The sequence below is a fragment of the Bombus terrestris genome, chromosome 1 (assembly GCF_910591885.1).
Source record: "Bombus terrestris chromosome 1, iyBomTerr1.2, whole genome shotgun sequence".
NCBI lineage: Eukaryota > Metazoa > Arthropoda > Insecta > Hymenoptera > Apidae > Bombus > Bombus terrestris.
The window spans coordinates 17,707,354-17,728,490 of NC_063269.1; positions in this window are offsets into that span (position 1 = coordinate 17,707,354).

Here is a 21,137-nt window from a genome sequence, read left to right on the forward strand (position 1 = left end):
ACTATATAACGTATAACGTTATGTATTATTACTATATAACGTATAACGTTATATACTATTACGTTATAACGTATAACGTTATATACTATTACGTAATAACGTATAACGTTATATACTATTACGTAATAACGTATAACGTTATATACTATTACGTACTAACGTATAACGCTATATAATATTACTATGTAACGTATAACGTTATATACTATTACGTAATAACGTATAACGATATATAGTATTACCATATCACGTATAACGTTATATAGTATTACGTACTAACGTATAACGTTATATATTATAACATAATAACGTATAACGTTATATACTATTACGTAATAACGTATAACGTTATATACTATTACGTACTAACGTATAACGTTATATACTATTACTATATAACGTATAACGTTATATACTATTACGTAATAACGTATAACTATATAGTGTTACCATATCACGTATAACGTTACATACTATTACGTACTAACGTATAACGTTATATACTACTACTATATAACGTATAACGTTATATACTATTACTATATAACGTATAACGTTATATACTATTACTATATAACGTATAACGTTATATACTATTACTATATAACGTATAACGTTATATACTATTACTATATAACGTATAACGTTATATAGTATTACTATATAACGTATAACGTTATATACTATTACTATATAACGTATAACGTTATATAGTATTGCCATATCACGTATAATGTTGTATATTATTACTGTATAACGTATAACGTCATATAGTAGTACCATATCACGTATAACGTTACATACTATTACGTACTAACGTATAACGTTATATACTACTACTATATAAGGTATAACGTTATATACTATTCCTATATAACGTACAACGTTATATACTATTACGTAATAACGTGTAACGTTATATACTATTACGAAATAACGTATAACGTTATATACTATTACTATATAACGTATAAAGTTATATACTATTACGTACTAACGTATAACGTTATATACTATTACTATATAACGTATAACGTTATATACTATTACTATATAACGTATAACGTTATATACTATTACGTTATAACGTATAACGTTATATACTACTACGCAATAACGTATAACGTTATATAGTATTACGATATCACGTATAACGTTTTATACTATTACGTAATAACGTATATCGTTATATAGTATTACCAAATCACGTATAACGTTATATACTATTACTATATAACGTATAACGTTATATACTATTACGTACTAACGTATAACGTTATATACTATTACTATATAACGTATAACGTTATATACTATTACTATATAACGTATAACGTTATATACTACTACGCAATAACGTATAACGTTATATAGTATTACGATATCACGTATAACGTTATATACTATTACGTAATAACGTATAACGTTATATAGTATTACCAAATCACGTATAACGTTATATACTATTACTATATAACGTATAACGTTATATAGTATTGCCATATCACGAAAACGTTGTATATTATTACTATATAACGTATAACGTCTTATAGTATTACCATGTAACGTATAGCGATATATACTATTACGTAATAACGTATAACGCTATATGCTATTACTATATAACGTATAACGTTATATACTATTACTATATAACGTATAACGTTATATACTATTACGTAATAACGTATAACGTTATATAGTATTACGATATCACGTATAACGTTATATACTATTACGTACTAACGTATAACGCTATATACTATTACTATGTAACGTATAACGTTATATACTACTACTATATAACGTATAACGTTATATACTATTACTATATAACGTATAACGTTATATACTATTACTATATAACGTATAACGTTATATACTATTACTATATAACGTATAACGTTATATAGTATTGCCATATCACGTATAATGTTGTATATTATTACTGTATAACGTATAACGTCATATAGTAGTACCATATCACGTATAACGTTACATACTATTACGTACTAACGTATAACGTTATATACTACTACTATATAAGGTATAACGTTATATACTATTCCTATATAACGTACAACGTTATATACTATTACGTAATAACGTGTAACGTTATATACTATTACGAAATAACGTATAACGTTATATACTATTACTATATAACGTATAAAGTTATATACTATTACGTACTAACGTATAACGTTATATACTATTACTATATAACGTATAACGTTATATAGTATTGCCATATCACGTATAATGTTGTATATTATTACTGTATAACGTATAACGTCATATAGTAGTACCATATCACGTATAACGTTACATACTATTACGTACTAACGTATAACGTTATATACTACTACTATATAAGGTATAACGTTATATACTATTCCTATATAACGTACAACGTTATATACTATTACGTAATAACGTGTAACGTTATATACTATTACGAAATAACGTATAACGTTATATACTATTACTATATAACGTATAAAGTTATATACTATTACGTACTAACGTATAACGTTATATACTATTACTATATAACGTATAACGTTATATACTATTACTATATAACGTATAACGTTATATACTATTACGTTATAACGTATAACGTTATATACTACTACGCAATAACGTATAACGTTATATAGTATTACGATATCACGTATAACGTTATATACTATTACGTAATAACGTATAGCGTTATATAGTATTACCAAATCACGTATAACGTTATATACTATTACTATATAACGTATAACGTTATATACTATTACGTACTAACGTATAACGTTATATACTATTACTATATAACGTATAACGTTATATACTATTACTATATAACGTATAACGTTATATACTACTACGCAATAACGTATAACGTTATATAGTATTACGATATCACGTATAACGTTATATACTATTACGTAATAACGTATAACGTTATATAGTATTACCAAATCACGTATAACGTTATATACTATTACTATATAACGTATAACGTTATATAGTATTGCCATATCACGAAAACGTTGTATATTATTACTATATAACGTATAACGTCTTATAGTATTACCATGTAACGTATAGCGATATATACTATTACGTAATAACGTATAACGCTATATGCTATTACTATATAACGTATAACGTTATATACTATTACTATATAACGTATAACGTTATATACTATTACGTAATAACGTATAACGTTATATAGTATTACGATATCACGTATAACGTTATATACTATTACGTACTAACGTATAACGCTATATACTATTACTATGTAACGTATAACGTTATATACTACTACTATATAACGTATAACGTTATATACTATTACTATATAACGTATAACGTTATATACTATTACTATATACCGTATAACGTTATATACTATTACTATATAACGTATAACGTTATATAGTATTGCCATATCACGTATAATGTTGTATATTATTACTGTATAACGTATAACGTCATATAGTAGTACCATATCACGTATAACGTTACATACTATTACGTACTAACGTATAACGTTATATACTACTACTATATAAGGTATAACGTTATATACTATTCCTATATAACGTACAACGTTATATACTATTACGTAATAACGTGTAACGTTATATACTATTACGAAATAACGTATAACGTTATATACTATTACTATATAACGTATAAAGTTATATACTATTACGTACTAACGTATAACGTTATATACTATTACTATATAACGTATAACGTTATATACTATTACTATATAACGTATAACGTTATATACTATTACTATATAACGTATAACGTTATATACTATTACTATATAACGTATAACGTTATATACTATTACGTTATAACGTATAACGTTATATACTACTACGCAATAACGTATAACGTTATATAGTATTACGATATCACGTATAACGTTATATACTATTACGTAATAACGTATAACGTTATATAGTATTACCAAATCACGTATAACGTTATATACTATTACTATATAACGTATAACGTTATATAGTATTGCCATATCACGAAAACGTTGTATATTATTACTATATAACGTATAACGTCTTATAGTATTACCATGTAACGTATAGCGATATATACTATTACGTAATAACGTATAACGCTATATACTATTACTATGTAACGTATAACGTTATATACTATTACTATATAACGTATAACGTTATATACTATTACGTAATAACGTATAACGTTATATAGTATTACGATATCACGTATAACGTTATATACTATTACGTACTAACGTATAACGTTATGTATTATTACTAAATAACGTATTACGTTATATACTATTACGTAATAACGTATAACGTTATATAGTATTACCATATCACGTATAACGTTATATACTATTACTATATAACGTATAACGAAATATACTATTACGTACTAACGTATAACGTTATGTATTATTACTATATAACGTATAACGTTATATACTATTACGTAATAACGTATAACGTTATATAGTGTTACCATATCACGTATAACGTTATATACTATTACTATATAACGTACAACGTTATATACTATTACGTAATAACGTGTAACGTTATATACTATTACGAAATAACGTATACCGTTATATACTATTACTATATAACGTATAACGTTATATACTATTACGTACTAACGTATAACGTTATATACTACTTCTATATAACGTATAACGTTATATACTATTACTATATAACGTATAACGTTATGTATTATTACTATATAACGTATAACGTTATATACTATTACGTTATAACGTATAACGTTATATACTATTACGTAATAACGTATAACGTTATATACTATTACGTAATAACGTATAACGTTATATACTATTACGTACTAACGTATAACGCTATATAATATTACTATGTAACGTATAACGTTATATACTATTACGTAATAACGTATAACGATATATAGTATTACCATATCACGTATAACGTTATATAGTATTACGTACTAACGTATAACGTTATATATTATAACATAATAACGTATAACGTTATATACTATTACGTAATAACGTATAACGTTATATACTATTACGTACTAACGTATAACGTTATATACTATTACTATATAACGTATAACGTTATATACTATTACGTAATAACGTATAACTATATAGTGTTACCATATCACGTATAACGTTACATACTATTACGTACTAACGTATAACGTTATATACTACTACTATATAACGTATAACGTTATATACTATTACTATATAACGTATAACGTTATATACTATTACTATATAACGTATAACGTTATATACTATTACTATATAACGTATAACGTTATATACTATTACTATATAACGTATAACGTTATATACTATTACTATATAACGTATAACGTTATATACTATTACTATATAACGTTATACGTTATATAGTATTGCCATATCACGTATAATGTTGTATATTATTACTGTATAACGTATAACGTCATATAGTAGTACCATATCACGTATAACGTTACATACTATTACGTACTAACGTATAACGTTATATACTACTACTATATAAGGTATAACGTTATATACTATTCCTATATAACGTACAACGTTATATACTATTACGTAATAACGTGTAACGTTATATACTATTACGAAATAACGTATAACGTTATATACTATTACTATATAACGTATAAAGTTATATACTATTACGTACTAACGTATAACGTTATATACTATTACTATATAACGTATAACGTTATATACTATTACTATATAACGTATAACGTTATATACTATTACGTTATAACGTATAACGTTATATACTACTACGCAATAACGTATAACGTTATATAGTATTACGATATCACGTATAACGTTATATACTATTACGTAATAACGTATAACGTTATATAGTATTACCATATCACGTATAACGTTATATACTATTACTATATAACGTATAACGTTATATACTATTACGTACTAACGTATAACGTTATATACTATTACTATATAACGTATAACGTTATATACTATTACTATATAACGTATAACGTTATATACTACTACGCAATAACGTATAACGTTATATAGTATTACGATATCACGTATAACGTTATATACTATTACGTAATAACGTATAACGTTATATAGTATTACCAAATCACGTATAACGTTATATACTATTACTATATAACGTATAACGTTATATAGTATTGCCATATCACGAAAACGTTGTATATTATTACTATATAACGTATAACGTCTTATAGTATTACCATGTAACGTATAGCGATATATACTATTACGTAATAACGTATAACGCTATATGCTATTACTATATAACGTATAACGTTATATACTATTACTATATAACGTATAACGTTATATACTATTACGTAATAACGTATAACGTTATATAGTATTACGATATCACGTATAACGTTATATACTATTACGTACTAACGTATAACGCTATATACTATTACTATGTAACGTATAACGTTATATACTACTACTATATAACGTATAACGTTATATACTATTACTATATAACGTATAACGTTATATACTATTACTATATAACGTATAACGTTATATACTATTACTATATAACGTATAACGTTATATAGTATTGCCATATCACGTATAATGTTGTATATTATTACTGTATAACGTATAACGTCATATAGTAGTACCATATCACGTATAACGTTACATACTATTACGTACTAACGTATAACGTTATATACTACTACTATATAAGGTATAACGTTATATACTATTCCTATTTAACGTACAACGTTATATACTATTACGTAATAACGTGTAACGTTATATACTATTACGAAATAACGTATAACGTTATATACTATTACTATATAACGTATAAAGTTATATACTATTACGTACTAACGTATAACGTTATATACTATTACTATATAACGTATAACGTTATATAGTATTGCCATATCACGTATAATGTTGTATATTATTACTGTATAACGTATAACGTCATATAGTAGTACCATATCACGTATAACGTTACATACTATTACGTACTAACGTATAACGTTATATACTACTACTATATAAGGTATAACGTTATATACTATTACTATATAACGTACAACGTTATATACTATTACGTAATAACGTGTAACGTTATATACTATTACGAAATAACGTATAACGTTATATACTATTACTATATAACGTATAAAGTTATATACTATTACGTACTAACGTATAACGTTATATACTATTACTATATAACGTATAACGTTATATACTATTACTATATAACGTATAACGTTATATACTATTACGTTATAACGTATAACGTTATATACTACTACGCAATAACGTATAACGTTATATAGTATTACGATATCACGTATAACGTTATATACTATTACGTAATAACGTATAGCGTTATATAGTATTACCAAATCACGTATAACGTTATATACTATTACTATATAACGTATAACGTTATATACTATTACGTACTAACGTATAACGTTATATACTATTACTATATAACGTATAACGTTATATACTATTACTATATAACGTATAACGTTATATACTACTACGCAATAACGTATAACGTTATATAGTATTACGATATCACGTATAACGTTATATACTATTACGTAATAACGTATAACGTTATATAGTATTACCAAATCACGTATAACGTTATATACTATTACTATATAACGTATAACGTTATATAGTATTGCCATATCACGAAAACGTTGTATATTATTACTATATAACGTATAACGTCTTATAGTATTACCATGTAACGTATAGCGATATATACTATTACGTAATAACGTATAACGCTATATGCTATTACTATATAACGTATAACGTTATATACTATTACTATATAACGTATAACGTTATATACTATTACGTAATAACGTATAACGTTATATAGTATTACGATATCACGTATAACGTTATATACTATTACGTACTAACGTATAACGCTATATACTATTACTATGTAACGTATAACGTTATATACTACTACTATATAACGTATAACGTTATATACTATTACTATATAACGTATAACGTTATATACTATTACTATATAACGTATAACGTTATATACTATTACTATATAACGTATAACGTTATATAGTATTGCCATATCACGTATAATGTTGTATATTATTACTGTATAACGTATAACGTCATATAGTAGTACCATATCACGTATAACGTTACATACTATTACGTACTAACGTATAACGTTATATACTACTACTATATAAGGTATAACGTTATATACTATTCCTATATAACGTACAACGTTATATACTATTACGTAATAACGTGTAACGTTATATACTATTACGAAATAACGTATAACGTTATATACTATTACTATATAACGTATAAAGTTATATACTATTACGTACTAACGTATAACGTTATATACTATTACTATATAACGTATAACGTTATATACTATTACTATATAACGTATAACGTTATATACTATTACGTTATAACGTATAACGTTATATACTACTACGCAATAACGTATAACGTTATATAGTATTACGATATCACGTATAACGTTATATACTATTACGTAATAACGTATAACGTTATATAGTATTACCAAATCACGTATAACGTTATATACTATTACTATATAACGTATAACGTTATATAGTATTGCCATATCACGAAAACGTTGTATATTATTACTATATAACGTATAACGTCTTATAGTATTACCATGTAACGTATAGCGATATATACTATTACGTAATAACGTATAACGCTATATACTATTGCTATGTAACGTATAACGTTATATACTATTACTATATAACGTATAACGTTATATACTATTACGTAATAACGTATAACGTTATATAGTATAACGATATCACGTATAACGTTATATACTATTACGTACTAACGTATAACGTTATGTATTATTACTAAATAACGTATTACGTTATATACTATTACGTAATAACGTATAACGTTATATAGTATTACCATATCACGTATAACGTTATATACTATTACTATATAACGTATAACGAAATATACTATTACGTACTAACGTATAACGTTATGTATTATTACTATATAACGTATAACGTTATGTATTATTACTATATAACGTATAACGTTATATACTATTACGTAATAACGTATAACGTTATATAGTGTTACCATATCACGTATAACGTTATATACTATTACTATATAACGTACAACGTTATATACTATTACGTAATAACGTGTAACGTTATATACTATTACGAAATAACGTATACCGTTATATACTATTACTATATAACGTATAACGTTATATACTATTACGTACTAACGTATAACGTTATATACTACTTCTATATAACGTATAACGTTATATACTATTACTATATAACGTATAACGTTATGTATTATTACTATATAACGTATAACGTTATATACTATTACGTTATAACGTATAACGTTATATACTATTACGTAATAACGTATAACGTTATATACTATTACGTAATAACGTATAACGTTATATACTATTACGTACTAACGTATAACGCTATATAATATTACTATGTAACGTATAACGTTATATACTATTACGTAATAACGTATAACGATATATAGTATTACCATATCACGTATAACGTTATATAGTATTACGTACTAACGTATAACGTTATATATTATAACATAATAACGTATAACGTTATATACTATTACGTAATAACGTATAACGTTATATAGTATAACGATATCACGTATAACGTTATATACTATTACGTACTAACGTATAACGTTATGTATTATTACTAAATAACGTATTACGTTATATACTATTACGTAATAACGTATAACGTTATATAGTATTACCATATCACGTATAACGTTATATACTATTACTATATAACGTATAACGAAATATACTATTACGTACTAACGTATAACGTTATGTATTATTACTATATAACGTATAACGTTATGTATTATTACTATATAACGTATAACGTTATATACTATTACGTAATAACGTATAACGTTATATACTATTACGTAATAACGTATAACGTTATATACTATTACGTAATAACGTATAACGTTATATACTATTACGTACTAACGTATAACGCTATATAATATTACTATGTAACGTATAACGTTATATACTATTACGTAATAACGTATAACGATATATAGTATTACCATATCACGTATAACGTTATATACTATTACGTAATAACGTATAACGTTATATAGTATTACCAAATCACGTATAACGTTATATACTATTACTATATAACGTATAACGTTATATAGTATTGCCATATCACGAAAACGTTGTATATTATTACTATATAACGTATAACGTCTTATAGTATTACCATGTAACGTATAGCGATATATACTATTACGTAATAACGTATAACGCTATATGCTATTACTATATAACGTATAACGTTATATACTATTACTATATAACGTATAACGTTATATACTATTACGTAATAACGTATAACGTTATATAGTATTACGATATCACGTATAACGTTATATACTATTACGTACTAACGTATAACGCTATATACTACTACTATATAAGGTATAACGTTATATACTATTCCTATATAACGTACAACGTTATATACTATTACGTAATAACGTGTAACGTTATATACTATTACGAAATAACGTATAACGTTATATACTATTACTATATAACGTATAAAGTTATATACTATTACGTACTAACGTATAACGTTATATACTATTACTATATAACGTATAACGTTATATACTATTACTATATAACGTATAACGTTATATACTATTACTATGTAACGTATAACGTTATATACTACTACTATATAACGTATAACGTTATATACTATTACTATATAACGTATAACGTTATATACTATTACTATATAACGTATAACGTTATATACTATTACTATATAACGTATAACGTTATATAGTATTGCCATATCACGTATAATGTTGTATATTATTACTGTATAACGTATAACGTCATATAGTAGTACCATATCACGTATAACGTTACATACTATTACGTACTAACGTATAACGTTATATACTACTACTATATAAGGTATAACGTTATATACTATTCCTATATAACGTACAACGTTATATACTATTACGTAATAACGTGTAACGTTATATACTATTACGAAATAACGTATAACGTTATATACTATTACTATATAACGTATAAAGTTATATACTATTACGTACTAACGTATAACGTTATATACTATTACTATATAACGTATAACGTTATATACTATTACTATATAACGTATAACGTTATATACTATTACGTTATAACGTATAACGTTATATACTACTACGCAATAACGTATAACGTTATATAGTATTACGATATCACGTATAACGTTATATACTATTACGTAATAACGTATAACGTTATATAGTATTACCAAATCACGTATAACGTTATATACTATTACTATATAACGTATAACGTTATATAGTATTGCCATATCACGAAAACGTTGTATATTATTACTATATAACGTATAACGTCTTATAGTATTACCATGTAACGTATAGCGATATATACTATTACGTACTAACGTATAACGTTATGTATTATTACTATATAACGTATAACGTTATATACTATTACTATATAACGTATAACGTTATATACTATTACGTAATAACGTATAACGTTATATAGTGTTACCATATCACGTATAACGTTATATACTATTACTATATAACGTACAACGTTATATACTATTACGTAATAACGTGTAACGTTATATACTATTACGAAATAACGTATACCGTTATATACTATTACTATATAACGTATAACGTTATATACTATTACGTACTAACGTATAACGTTATATACTACTTCTATATAACGTATAACGTTATATACTATTACTATATAACGTATAACGTTATGTATTATTACTATATAACGTATAACGTTATATACTATTACGTTATAACGTATAACGTTATATACTATTACGTAATAACGTATAACGTTATATACTATTACGTAATAACGTATAACGTTATATACTATTACGTACTAACGTATAACGCTATATAATATTACTATGTAACGTATAACGTTATATACTATTACGTAATAACGTATAACGATATATAGTATTACCATATCACGTATAACGTTATATAGTATTACGTACTAACGTATAACGTTATATATTATAAAATAATAACGTATAACGTTATATACTATTACGTAATAACGTATAACGTTATATACTATTACGTACTAACGTATAACGTTATATACTATTACTATATAACGTATAACGTTATATACTATTACGTAATAACGTATAACTATATAGTGTTACCATATCACGTATAACGTTACATACTATTACGTACTAACGTATAACGTTATATACTACTACTATATAACGTATAACGTTATATACTATTACTATATAACGTATAACGTTATATACTATTACTATATAACGTATAACGTTATATACTATTACTATATAACGTATAACGTTATATACTATTACTATATAACGTATAACGTTATATACTATTACTATATAACGTATAACGTTATATAGTATTGCCATATCACGTATAATGTTGTATATTATTACTGTATAACGTATAACGTCATATAGTAGTACCATATCACGTATAACGTTACATACTATTACGTACTAACGTATAACGTTATATACTACTACTATATAAGGTATAACGTTATATACTATTCCTATATAACGTACAACGTTATATACTATTACGTAATAACGTGTAACGTTATATACTATTACGAAATAACGTATAACGTTATATACTATTACTATATAACGTATAAAGTTATATACTATTACGTACTAACGTATAACGTTATATACTATTACTATATAACGTATAACGTTATATACTATTACTATATAACGTATAACGTTATATACTATTACGTTATAACGTATAACGTTATATACTACTACGCAATAACGTATAACGTTATATAGTATTACGATATCACGTATAACGTTATATACTATTACGTAATAACGTATAACGTTATATAGTATTACCAAATCACGTATAACGTTATATACTATTACTATATAACGTATAACGTTATATACTATTACGTACTAACGTATAACGTTATATACTATTACTATATAACGTATAACGTTATATACTATTACTATATAACGTATAACGTTATATACTACTACGCAATAACGTATAACGTTATATAGTATTACGATATCACGTATAACGTTATATACTATTACGTAATAACGTATAACGTTATATAGTATTACCAAATCACGTATAACGTTATATACTATTACTATATAACGTATAACGTTATATAGTATTGCCATATCACGAAAACGTTGTATATTATTACTATATAACGTATAACGTCTTATAGTATTACCATGTAACGTATAGCGATATATACTATTACGTAATAACGTATAACGCTATATGCTATTACTATATAACGTATAACGTTATATACTATTACTATATAACGTATAACGTTATATACTATTACGTAATAACGTATAACGTTATATAGTATTACGATATCACGTATAACGTTATATACTATTACGTACTAACGTATAACGCTATATACTATTACTATGTAACGTATAACGTTATATACTACTACTATATAACGTATAACGTTATATACTATTACTATATAACGTATAACGTTATATACTATTACTATATAACGTATAACGTTATATACTATTACTATATAACGTATAACGTTATATAGTATTGCCATATCACGTATAATGTTGTATATTATTACTGTATAACGTATAACGTCATATAGTAGTACCATATCACGTATAACGTTACATACTATTACGTACTAACGTATAACGTTATATACTACTACTATATAAGGTATAACGTTATATACTATTCCTATTTAACGTACAACGTTATATACTATTACGTAATAACGTGTAACGTTATATACTATTACGAAATAACGTATAACGTTATATACTATTACTATATAACGTATAAAGTTATATACTATTACGTACTAACGTATAACGTTATATACTATTACTATATAACGTATAACGTTATATAGTATTGCCATATCACGTATAATGTTGTATATTATTACTGTATAACGTATAACGTCATATAGTAGTACCATATCACGTATAACGTTACATACTATTACGTACTAACGTATAACGTTATATACTACTACTATATAAGGTATAACGTTATATACTATTCCTATATAACGTACAACGTTATATACTATTACGTAATAACGTGTAACGTTATATACTATTACGAAATAACGTATAACGTTATATACTATTACTATATAACGTATAAAGTTATATACTATTACGTACTAACGTATAACGTTATATACTATTACTATATAACGTATAACGTTATATACTATTACTATATAACGTATAACGTTATATACTATTACGTTATAACGTATAACGTTATATACTACTACGCAATAACGTATAACGTTATATAGTATTACGATATCACGTATAACGTTATATACTATTACGTAATAACGTATAGCGTTATATAGTATTACCAAATCACGTATAACGTTATATACTATTACTATATAACGTATAACGTTATATACTATTACGTACTAACGTATAACGTTATATACTATTACTATATAACGTATAACGTTATATACTATTACTATATAACGTATAACGTTATATACTACTACGCAATAACGTATAACGTTATATAGTATTACGATATCACGTATAACGTTATATACTATTACGTAATAACGTATAACGTTATATAGTATTACCAAATCACGTATAACGTTATATACTATTACTATATAACGTATAACGTTATATAGTATTGCCATATCACGAAAACGTTGTATATTATTACTATATAACGTATAACGTCTTATAGTATTACCATGTAACGTATAGCGATATATACTATTACGTAATAACGTATAACGCTATATGCTATTACTATATAACGTATAACGTTATATACTATTACTATATAACGTATAACGTTATATACTATTACGTAATAACGTATAACGTTATATAGTATTACGATATCACGTATAACGTTATATACTATTACGTACTAACGTATAACGCTATATACTATTACTATATAACGTATAACGTTATATACTACTACTATATAACGTATAACGTTATATACTATTACTATATAACGTATAACGTTATATACTATTACTATATAACGTATAACGTTATATACTATTACTATATAACGTATAACGTTATATAGTATTGCCATATCACGTATAATGTTGTATATTATTACTGTATAACGTATAACGTCATATAGTAGTACCATATCACGTATAACGTTACATACTATTACGTACTAACGTATAACGTTATATACTACTACTATATAAGGTATAACGTTATATACTATTCCTATATAACGTACAACGTTATATACTATTACGTAATAACGTGTAACGTTATATACTATTACGAAATAACGTATAACGTTATATACTATTACTATATAACGTATAAAGTTATATACTATTACGTACTAACGTATAACGTTATATACTATTACTATATAACGTATAACGTTATATACTATTACTATATAACGTATAACGTTATATACTATTACGTTATAACGTATAACGTTATATACTACTACGCAATAACGTATAACGTTATATAGTATTACGATATCACGTATAACGTTATATACTATTACGTAATAACGTATAACGTTATATAGTATTACCAAATCACGTATAACGTTATATACTATTACTATATAACGTATAACGTTATATAGTATTGCCATATCACGAAAACGTTGTATATTATTACTATATAACGTATAACGTCTTATAGTATTACCATGTAACGTATAGCGATATATACTATTACGTAATAACGTATAACGCTATATACTATTGCTATGTAACGTATAACGTTATATACTATTACTATATAACGTATAACGTTATATACTATTACGTAATAACGTATAACGTTATATAGTATAACGATATCACGTATAACGTTATATACTATTACGTACTAACGTATAACGTTATGTATTATTACTAAATAACGTATTACGTTATATACTATTACGTAATAACGTATAACGTTATATAGTATTACCATATCACGTATAACGTTATATACTATTACTATATAACGTATAACGAAATATACTATTACGTACTAACGTATAACGTTATGTATTATTACTATATAACGTATAACGTTATGTATTATTACTATATAACGTATAACGTTATATACTATTACGTAATAACGTATAACGTTATATAGTGTTACCATATCACGTATAACGTTATATACTATTACTATATAACGTACAACGTTATATACTATTACGTAATAACGTGTAACGTTATATACTATTACGAAATAACGTATACCGTTATATACTATTACTATATAACGTATAACGTTATATACTATTACGTACTAACGTATAACGTTATATACTACTTCTATATAACGTATAACGTTATATACTATTACTATATAACGTATAACGTTATGTATTATTACTATATAACGTATAACGTTATATACTATTACGTTATAACGTATAACGTTATATACTATTACGTAATAACGTATAACGTTATATACTATTACGTAATAACGTATAACGTTATATACTATTACGTACTAACGTATAACGCTATATAATATTACTATGTAACGTATAACGTTATATACTATTACGTAATAACGTATAACGATATATAGTATTACCATATCACGTATAACGTTATATAGTATTACGTACTAACGTATAACGTTATATATTATAACATAATAACGTATAACGTTATATACTATTACGTAATAACGTATAACGTTATATAGTATAACGATATCACGTATAACGTTATATACTATTACGTACTAACGTATAACGTTATGTATTATTACTAAATAACGTATTACGTTATATACTATTACGTAATAACGTATAACGTTATATAGTATTACCATATCACGTATAACGTTATATACTATTACTATATAACGTATAACGAAATATACTATTACGTACTAACGTATAACGTTATGTATTATTACTATATAACGTATAACGTTATGTATTATTACTATATAACGTATAACGTTATATACTATTACGTAATAACGTATAACGTTATATACTATTACGTAATAACGTATAACGTTATATACTATTACGTAATAACGTATAACGTTATATACTATTACGTACTAACGTATAACGCTATATAATATTACTATGTAACGTATAACGTTATATACTATTACGTAATAACGTATAACGATATATAGTATTACCATATCACGTATAACGTTATATACTATTACGTAATAACGTATAACGTTATATAGTATTACCAAATCACGTATAACGTTATATACTATTACTATATAACGTATAACGTTATATAGTATTGCCATATCACGAAAACGTTGTATATTATTACTATATAACGTATAACGTCTTATAGTATTACCATGTAACGTATAGCGATATATACTATTACGTAATAACGTATAACGCTATATGCTATTACTATATAACGTATAACGTTATATACTATTACTATATAACGTATAACGTTATATACTATTACGTAATAACGTATAACGTTATATAGTATTACGATATCACGTATAACGTTATATACTATTACGTACTAACGTATAACGCTATATACTACTACTATATAAGGTATAACGTTATATACTATTCCTATATAACGTACAACGTTATATACTATTACGTAATAACGTGTAACGTTATATACTATTACGAAATAACGTATAACGTTATATACTATTACTATATAACGTATAAAGTTATATACTATTACGTACTAACGTATAACGTTATATACTATTACTATATAACGTATAACGTTATATACTATTACTATATAACGTATAACGTTATATACTATTACTATGTAACGTATAACGTTATATACTACTACTATATAACGTATAACGTTATATACTATTACTATATAACGTATAACGTTATATACTATTACTATATAACGTATAACGTTATATACTATTACTATATAACGTATAACGTTATATAGTATTGCCATATCACGTATAATGTTGTATATTATTACTGTATAACGTATAACGTCATATAGTAGTACCATATCACGTATAACGTTACATACTATTACGTACTAACGTATAACGTTATATACTACTACTATATAAGGTATAACGTTATATACTATTCCTATATAACGTACAACGTTATATACTATTACGTAATAACGTGTAACGTTATATACTATTACGAAATAACGTATAACGTTATATACTATTACTATATAACGTATAAAGTTATATACTATTACGTACTAACGTATAACGTTATATACTATTACTATATAACGTATAACGTTATATACTATTACTATATAACGTATAACGTTATATACTATTACGTTATAACGTATAACGTTATATACTACTACGCAATAACGTATAACGTTATATAGTATTACGATATCACGTATAACGTTATATACTATTACGTAATAACGTATAACGTTATATAGTATTACCAAATCACGTATAACGTTATATACTATTACTATATAACGTATAACGTTATATAGTATTGCCATATCACGAAAACGTTGTATATTATTACTATATAACGTATAACGTCTTATAGTATTACCATGTAACGTATAGCGATATATACTATTACGTACTAACGTATAACGTTATGTATTATTACTATATAACGTATAACGTTATATACTATTACTATATAACGTATAACGTTATATACTATTACGTAATAACGTATAACGTTATATAGTGTTACCATATCACGTATAACGTTATATACTATTACTATATAACGTACAACGTTATATACTATTACGTAATAACGTGTAACGTTATATACTATTACGAAATAACGTATACCGTTATATACTATTACTATATAACGTATAACGTTATATACTATTACGTACTAACGTATAACGTTATATACTACTTCTATATAACGTATAACGTTATATACTATTACTATATAACGTATAACGTTATGTATTATTACTATATAACGTATAACGTTATATACTATTACGTTATAACGTATAACGTTATATACTATTACGTAATAACGTATAACGTTATATACTATTACGTAATAACGTATAACGTTATATACTATTACGTACTAACGTATAACGCTATATAATATTACTATGTAACGTATAACGTTATATACTATTACGTAATAACGTATAACGATATATAGTATTACCATATCACGTATAACGTTATATAGTATTACGTACTAACGTATAACGTTATATATTATAACATAATAACGTATAACGTTATATACTATTACGTAATAACGTATAACGTTATATACTATTACGTACTAACGTATAACGTTATATACTATTACTATATAACGTATAACGTTATATACTATTACGTAATAACGTATAACTATATAGTGTTACCATATCACGTATAACGTTACATACTATTACGTACTAACGTATAACGTTATATACTACTACTATATAACGTATAACGTTATATACTATTACTATATAACGTATAACGTTATATACTATTACTATATAACGTATAACGTTATATACTATTACTATATAACGTATAACGTTATATACTATTACTATATAACGTATAACGTTATATACTATTACTATATAACGTATAACGTTATATAGTATTGCCATATCACGTATAATGTTGTATATTATTACTGTATAACGTATAACGTCATATAGTAGTACCATATCACGTATAACGTTACATACTATTACGTACTAACGTATAACGTTATATACTACTACTATATAAGGTATAACGTTATATACTATTCCTATATAACGTACAACGTTATATACTATTACGTAATAACGTGTAACGTTATATACTATTACGAAATAACGTATAACGTTATATACTATTACTATATAACGTATAAAGTTATATACTATTACGTACTAACGTATAACGTTATATACTATTACTATATAACGTATAACGTTATATACTATTACTATATAACGTATAACGTTATATACTATTACGTTATAACGTATAACGTTATATACTACTACGCAATAACGTATAACGTTATATAGTATTACGATATCACGTATAACGTTATATACTATTACGTAATAACGTATAACGTTATATAGTATTACCAAATCACGTATAACGTTATATACTATTACTATATAACGTATAACGTTATATACTATTACGTACTAACGTATAACGTTATATACTATTACTATATAACGTATAACGTTATATACTATTACTATATAACGTATAACGTTATATACTACTACGCAATAACGTATAACGTTATATAGTATTACGATATCACGTATAACGTTATATACTATTACGTAATAACGTATAACGTTATATAGTATTACCAAATCACGTATAACGTTATATACTATTACTATATAACGTATAACGTTATATAGTATTGCCATATCACGAAAACGTTGTATATTATTACTATATAACGTATAACGTCTTATAGTATTACCATGTAACGTATAGCGATATATACTATTACGTAATAACGTATAACGCTATATGCTATTACTATATAACGTATAACGTTATATACTATTACTATATAACGTATAACGTTATATACTATTACGTAATAACGTATAACGTTATATAGTATTACGATATCACGTATAACGTTATATACTATTACGTACTAACGTATAACGCTATATACTATTACTATGTAACGTATAACGTTACATACTACTACTATATAACGTATAACGTTATATACTATTACTATATAACGTATAACGTTATATACTATTACTATATAACGTATAACGTTATATACTATTACTATATAACGTATAACGTTATATACTATTACTATATAACGTATAACGTTATATAGTATTGCCATATCA